This window comes from Cebus imitator, unplaced genomic scaffold, assembly GCF_001604975.1.
Source record: "Cebus imitator isolate Cc_AM_T3 unplaced genomic scaffold, Cebus_imitator-1.0 Scaffold110, whole genome shotgun sequence".
In the NCBI taxonomy this organism is placed as follows: Eukaryota; Metazoa; Chordata; class Mammalia; order Primates; family Cebidae; genus Cebus; species Cebus imitator.
In genome coordinates, this window is record NW_016107425.1 from 2,344,913 (window position 1) to 2,353,250 (window position 8,338).

Below are 8,338 nucleotides of genomic sequence, written 5' to 3' on the forward strand. Positions count from 1 at the left end.
TGTTTTTATAGGATTGACTGGAATGGCAATTACCCTAGAACATTGAACTTTTATTATCCAAGCAAGTCCATCTAGAATATATAAAAAGGCAGGAGAAACTGCTCAACTCCACCTTCCCAACCCTAATTTCCTTCCTTTCTAGTCAGTTAATAGGTCTCAAGAGGCTGTGTTAAGAAAGTATGTTCAGAAGCTCTCAATTATTTTTATTCTGCTTGAACATTTTCTCCCCGATGCATAATATCACTTCTCCAACAAAAAAGCAACAATTATAATATGGCTGTGCCTTTTCTTTGAAAAGGAAAAAGAATGGGGTGGGAGCAAAGGGTAGGGCAAAAAGGGGCACGTGGGCTTGAAACTAAGTGAAGACATGTGTGGCCAATACAGACTCACAGAGACACAGCGGAGAATATGCCTGCTAATATCCCGTGTCTCCTGCTCGGTGCCATCTTGCTCCTAGTGATGGGGAAAAGGAATGCCTGTCATTGAGCTGCTGAGAACTACACCTCAAACATCATTTTGAACTTGATGTTGATTGAGTATTGATGTTAATTTTCCCAATTTATCCTTTGGAGGAGCATGGACAAATGAACTCAAGGATTTTTTTTTTTTTTGAGACAGAGTCTTGCTCTGTTGCCCAGGCTGGAGTGCAATGGAATGATCTCTGTTCACTGCTACCTCTGCCTCCCAGGTTCAAGCGATTCTCCTTGAACTACAGGTGGACTACAGGTGCGTGCCACCATGCCTGGCTAATTTATTTTTGTATTTTTAGTAGAGACAAGGTTTCACCATGTTGGCCAGGCTGGTCTCGACCTCTTGACCTCAGGTGATCCACTCACCTCAGCCTCCCGAAGTGTGGGGATTACAGGTGTGAGCCATTACACCTGGGTGAACCCAAGGATATCAATTGGTTTGAGCTACGGGCACCTGATTCCTGAACACTGAACAAACACACTATCACAAAGACTCCTAGGCAAAGACAGGTACTACTTCAACACTATGGATTTCACAACCACGGACAGCCACAGATGCTGTTGTTTGAACATTCATTGACTAAACAGGCTTTAAGAATCCCCTAGATGGTCAAATCTATTTGGACTTTTTCTGCCTTCTTTGGTAAATTCAATATCCAAGGATATTTCCTACCACTCTCTCCCTCCAGCCATAGTAGCATCCTTGCTATTCCTTGAACATACCAGGGTGGCTCCCACCTGGGGCTTCTATACTTGACATTTCCTCTATCCAGAAGCTCTCTCTCAGATAGCAATATACAGTCCCATTACCTCCTTAGGTCTTGGTTCAAATGTCATCATCACTGAGAATCCTGTCCTTTCCCGACTCCCTGGCACCTCCATTCAGCCTGCTTGATCTTTCACTTATGTATTTATTGTCTCTTTTTCTCCCCTAAAATGTGAGCCTCCTGAGGAGTCTTGGTTGTTCACTGCTATATCCTCATCCTAGATTGGTGCCATGCTTATGGTAGGCACTAAGTAAGTATTTATGCAATGTCTAAATAAATGAATGAATGTCCTCCTGAAGCCACTTTCCTTGGGAGGAATCACATTTCTGCATATCATCTGTATATTTTGAGGAAGTTAGCATCTAGGGCAACTGTGTCCAACCCTTGGAATGCAGGGAGTTTTTGCTTATCTCTGTGGAGGATATCATGAAAATTATGCACAGAGTCTTGCTTTGTCACCTAGGCTGGAATGCAGTGGCACAACCTCAGCTCACTACAACCTCTACCTTTGGGGTTCAAGCAGTTCTCCTGCCTCAGCCTCTCAAGTACTGGGACCACAGGCACATGCCACCATGCCCGGCTAATTTTTTTATTTTTAATGGAGATGGGGTTTCACCATGTTGGCCAGACTGGTCTCAAACTCCTGATGTCAGGTGATCTGCCTGTGGCCTCCCAAAGCACTGGGATTACAGGTGTGAGCCACTGCACCCGGCCAAATCTTTTTTTGCTTTTAGCTTGTCAGCTATTGTTAGTGTTAGCATACTTTATGTGTGGCCCAAGGCAATTCTTCTTCTTCCAATGTGGCCCAGGGAAGCCAAGATGTTGGATACCCATGATCTAGATAGAGCCTGTAATGTGCTTTTGTGATTTTCATAACTACCCTATGCAATGCTTTTTTAAACAGATATTTATTTCCAGGTGAAAGTAACAGAAAATAGGAAATTCATTTAATCATTTAGCAAACTTTTATTGACTATTCACTCACTTTACAATAGATCCTATGGTAAATCTAGGGATTCAAAAATTAAGACATAATTGTTGATTTCAAAGGTCTAGGGATTCAAAAATTAACTAAGATATAATTGTTGATTTCAAGGAGCTTCTGGCCAGCCATGGTGGCTCATGCCTGTATTCCCAACACTTTGGGAGGCTGAGGGAGGAGGACTGTGGAGCTCAGGAGTTTGAGGCCAGCCTGGGCAACATAGCAAGACCTCATCTATACTAAAATTAAAAAAAAAAAAAATAGCTGGGTGTGGTGGCACATGCCTGTAGTCACAGCAACTTGGGAGGCTGAAGTGAAAGGATCACTTGAGCAGGGCAGCTTGATGCTGCAGTAAGCCCTGATTGTGCCACTGTACTCCAGCCTCAGTGACAGCGAAATCTTACCTCAAAAACAAACACACAAAAAACAAGCAAACAAAAAGCTTCTACTAGGAAAAGAAAAACAAACCAAAGAAAGACAAATAATGCTATAGTGGAAACTGTGTTACATTTGTCAGGGTAAAAGGCTAAGCAGCTTTAACAAACAGTACCCAACAATTCTGTGGCTTAAAGAAACAAGGCATAGGGTAAAAGGCTAAGCAGCCTTAACAAACAGACCCAACAATTCTGTGGCTTAAAGAAACAATGAATTTCTTTATCTTGCCTAACAGTGAGAGCGGGTAGGCAGGTTGCTGTGCTGTACGCAGACATGGAGAAATCCATATTGCTTCCCTTCCACCCAAAGACTTTGTCCTTCTCTGCATGATTGAGGTAGCTTAGATTATTGCTTAAAAATAGTTACTACCTCTCCTAAACCTCTATAAAAGATGTTTTCTGCTCCTCCCCTTGAATTTGGCCTCCACCATGTGACTTGCTTTGGCCAAGGCAAGGTTGGGAGCAGGTGTGGCTCCAGCAGAAATTTGACATGTGCTTGCACAGCTAGGCTCACCCTCTGCCATCCCTGCCATCACAGTAAGAAGTTTCCCTAGGTAGCTGCTGCCTCTTTGGCTTGGATCTCAAAATGAACACGTGGAGCAGATCAGAGCTCAACCCCAGCAAGGAGTCAGGCCCTGCCAGATTATTATTTGAGCAATAATCTAATCTACCTCAATCATGCAGAGGACAAAGTCTTCTGGTGGAAGGGAAACAATATGGATTGCTCAATGACTGCACAGCACTGTAAGGCAAGATAAATAAATTAATTGTTTCTATAAGCCACAGAATTGTTGGGTACTGTTTGTTAAAGCTGCTTAACCTTTTACCCTGACGAATGTAACATAGTTTCCATTTGAAGTAGAGCCACTTAGCCTACTCTCCCAGAGAAGAAATGATTGTTGTTTGCTTGTTACCTAGTGCTGGCGCACTGATGCAACGGCGAGCACTGGGTTTCATGGCACATCTGTGTTCCAGCTCACAGGAAGGGGACAGAGAGCAGAAAAGCAATGCAGTGACGTGGAGTGGCACAAATCACATCTGCTCCTGTTCCCCACACGGTCACACAGAGCTGCAAGCTGGGAGTGGGGGTGGTGTGGGAAAGTCAGTCTCTGGCAGGGTGGCCATGCATTTAGCTACTTCTCTGTTAGGGAAGACAGGGAGAATCAATTTTAGGGGCTAGTTAGCAGTATGTGCTACATGCAAACAATGACAGGAATGGAGAAGTGAAAGGGACCATCAGAAGAGATTTTGCAGAAAAATAAAATACTTGAGCTGAGATCTGAGGGTATGGAAAAGGCAGGGAGAAGTGCTCCAGGCAGGTGCAGCAGTGCACACAAACAGGAAAACTGTGTGGGAAACTATGGCTTGGTCAGGGGGCAGTAAAGAGATCGATGTGATTGGAGTGGCATCAATGGTGCTGGAAGGAAAGCCGCAGCCAGCAGAGGTCTGGCATGACTAAGACATTTGGGCAGCTGAGAGAGCACATAGTTTTTTTTATTTGACTTTCAATCCTGACAGATCAGTCGCAGAAAAAAATAGGACGGAGGCACAAGTTTTACAATTTGCAAAGCTGGTCATGTGTGCCTTCTCTTCTATCTGACTTGTTTTCTCCTAGGAAATGGGAGGTGGGCATGTGCGCCCAGCTGGTGCCCCCATGGCTTTGACATGGTCCTCACTCCTGCAGCTTCAGGGAACCACAGTGCACCTTTTCCAACTCTCTACATTACCAATTCAGACTTCCACCTTCCCTTCTCCAGATTCTTTGTGGGAAGCACATATATTTTTCTCCCCACCTCTCTAGCTCCTAACCTCCATGCAGAAACTAAATGAAGTCAAAAGATTATCCTAGACCAAGAAACGGAGATTGTAATTTTCAACACCTTAATTGTTGAACACAGAAATGCTATAATGCAACCTGTTATGTGGGGTTCATTATCTGGGAATCATGTCCTGGACAGGTGGATGGATGAACTCTGTAGTCCATTATTGGATATTAGCCCTGCCTCTTGATAAGTTCATTATTATGTGCTTTGTCTGTTTTGGACTCTCTGTTTCTGCTGGCTTCCATTCTCAGTCCTGGCTAACAGAAACTGGAGCCCACATTTTATGTGGCTTCCTGGTCTTTATTCCTTTCAAGAGCTCTCCACAGGGCAGAGCTTTATAGAGAGATGAAATTTATGTGGCATCAGCAGAACCCAGCCCCAGATGTCCCAATGCTGGAAGAATTCTATCAGGCAGGTGCTGCGATGCATCTCCTTCACTTAGGGCCTGATAAATTGCAGATGTCCTAACATTTGCAACCATCAGCACGAAGTCCGGATACTATCAGGATTCCTAAACTCATCTTCTCAACACTTATGAAACTGTCCAATCTTCACTATGCTAAGCCAGCCAAATTAAGCAAACAGTGAAAATAAAAACTCCTTTTAAGCATATTATTTTCTACATGAAAGCTCATTTTCCATGTGAATTTTTGGAAAAGTTCCCCCTGACATAATGTGCCTGCAGCTATGCCAGGAAGAGAAAGTTGAGAAGCAGCCCCACCGTCGGTGCCTTCTATAAGCATTTTGGAAGAAACTCCTGGAATCTGGCTTTCAGACAACACTATGGGTTGGCTTCTGATGATTCTGGGCGGCAACCGAGGAAGCAGAAGAAAATGGGTTGCTTCTTGGGGGCTGATGGTGTAGCAGTGGGGACTCTAGTCCTTCCGGTCCTGGAGGTGTCCTAGTAACCTGCCAAATTCCTCTGCATAGGGAAGGAGGCAGCCCAAGGTGGTTCCTTGCCCCTCACTGATCGCTCTGTGGCCCAAGAGCTGATTGGACGAGGAGAAGACCTGACGAAAAAGCCACTGATCTATTGGCTGGCCTGTCAACAGAGTTCACCCAATAGGGATCAAGATAGAAACCAGCTGGACCAATCAAAGCCCTTTCTCTCAGGATTTGAATGTAGAACACAGCCAGAGAGCAAAGCATCCTATAAAGCAAACAAACCTGAAAACAAGTAGAGACAGAGTGAGTGACTGAATCTCACAATGCTAGAGTCCTGGAGTAGGAACCCATGAACTCCCGTGACTGAGCTGACAGAGAAATGACCCAGGGGCCAGACTAATATTCTAGTCTGGGGCTCTAGCCACAAAATAGGAAGAATAGCAAAAGCTTCTACAGAACTTGCTGTGTGCCAGGCACTGTTCTGAGCCCTTTACCTATGTGATCTCATTTAATCCTCACAATCCTGTGAGGTAGGTGCTTTTATCATTCTCTCTTTACGGGGAGGAAATTGCAAAGACTACCTATAGGCATACCTCGTTTTACTACCTTTTGGTTTATTGTGCTTCGCAGATGTTGTGTTAGTTACAGATGGAATGTTTGGGCAACCCTTTGTGGAGCAAGTCTATCAGTGCCATTTTCCCAACAACATGGGTTCACTTCATGTCGCAGAGTCACATTTTGGTAATTCTCTCAATATTTCGAACGCTTTCATTATTATTATATCTATTAGGGTGATCTGTGATCATATCTTTGATATTACTATTGTAAGCTTAATTGATGAATGTCATGTGTGTTTTCTGACTACTCTACCAACAGGCTGTTGCCCCTCACTCCCCCACCATGTCTTCCTCTCCTCAGGCCACCCTATTCCCTAATTAGTAACTAGGCTAATTAATAATCCTACAATGGCCTCTGAGTATTGGAGTGAAAGGAAGAGTCACATATCTCTTGTTTTGAATCAAAAACTAGAAATGATTAAGCTTAGTGAGGAAGACATGTCAAAAGCTGAGAAGGCTAAAAGTTAGGCCTCTTGCATTAAACAGTTAGCCAAGTTGTGAATACAAAGGAAAAATTCTTGAAGGAAATTAAAAGGGCTACTCAAGCAAACACACATGATAAAGCAAAACAGGCTTATTGTTGATACGGAGAAAGTTTCAGTGGTCTGGATAGAAGATCAAACCAGCCACAACATTCCCTTATGCCAAATCCTAATAATCCAGCGCAAGGCCCTAACTCTCTTTAATTCTGTGAAGGCTGAGAGAAGTGAGGAAGCTACAGAAGAAAAGTTAGAAGGTAGCAGAGGTTGCTTCATGAGGCTTAAGGAAATAAGTCATTCCATAATAGTGCAAAGTGGAGCAGCAAGTGCTGATGTAGAAGCTGCAGCAAGTTATCTAGAAGCTCTAGCTAAGATGAAGGTGGCTACACTGAACAATAGACTTTCAATGGCAAAAAGTGTAATTACTTTTGTACTAACCTAATAGAATAAATAGCCTTTTATTGGAAGAAGGTGCCATCTATGACTCTCATAGCCAGAGGAGAAGTAAATGCCTGGTTTCAAAGCTTCAAAAGACAGGCTGACTCTATTGTTAGGAGTTAATGCAGCTGGGTACTTTAAGTTGAAGCCAATGCTTATTATCATTCTGAAAATTTTTGAGCCCTTAAGAATTATGCTAAAGCTCCTCTGCCTGTGCTCTATAAATGGAACAACAAAGCCTGATGAGAGCACATCTGTATAAAGCATGGTTAGCTGAATAATTTAAGCCTACTGTTGAGATCAACTGCTCAGAAGAAAAGATTCCTTTCAAAATATTATGGCTCACTGACAATTTACCTTAGTCACCCAAGAGCTTAATGGGTATGTACAAGGAGAGTAATGTTGTTTTAATGCATGCTAACACAACATTCATTCCATCAACCGTGGATCAAGGAGTTAATTTGACTTATTACTCAAGAAATACATTTTGTAAGACAGTAGCTACCATAGACATTTTTCTGATATATCTGGGCAAAGTAAATTGAAAACCTTCTGGAGAGGATTTAAAGTTCTAGATGCAATTAAGAACATTCATGATTCATGGAGGAGGTCAAAATTAATCAGCATTAATAGGAGTTTGGAAGAAGTTGATTTCAACCCTGATAGATGACTGAGGCGGGTTCAAGACTTCAGTGGCGGAAATAACTACAGATGTGGTAGAAATAGCAAAAGAACTTGAATTAGAAAGGGACCTTGAAGATGTGATGAAATTGCTGCAATCTCATGATAAAACTTTAACAAATAAAGAGTTGTCTCTTATGGATGAACAAAGAAAATTAGTTTCTTGATATATAATCCATTCATGGTGAAAATGCTGTGAATGCATTGTTGAGACGAAAACAAAGGATTTATAATATTACATAAACTTAGTTAATAAAACAGCTTCAGGGTTTGACAGAATCAATTCCAATTTTGAAAGAAGTTCTACTGTGAGTAAAATGCTATCAAACACCATCACACAGTACAAAGAAATCTTTTATGGAAGGAAGAGTCAATCAGTGTGGCAAACTTCATTGTTAACTGATTTTAAGAAATTGCCACATCCACCCCAATTTTCAGCAACCACCACCCTGATCAGTCAGCAGCCATTGAGGTAAGACCCTACACCAGCAAAAACATTATGATTTACTAAAGGCTCAGATGATTGTTAACACTTTTTAGCAATAAACTATTTTAAATTAAGGTGTGTACATTTTTTAGACAAAACTCTATTGCATACTTAATAGACTAGAGCATAATGTAAACAACTTTTTTTTTTTTTTTTTGAGACAGGATCTTGCTCTGTCACTCAGGGTGGAGTACAGTGGCATAATCTTGGTTTACTGCAACCTTTGCCTTCTGGGCTTAAATGCGATTCTCCTGCTTCAGCCTCCTGAGTAGCTA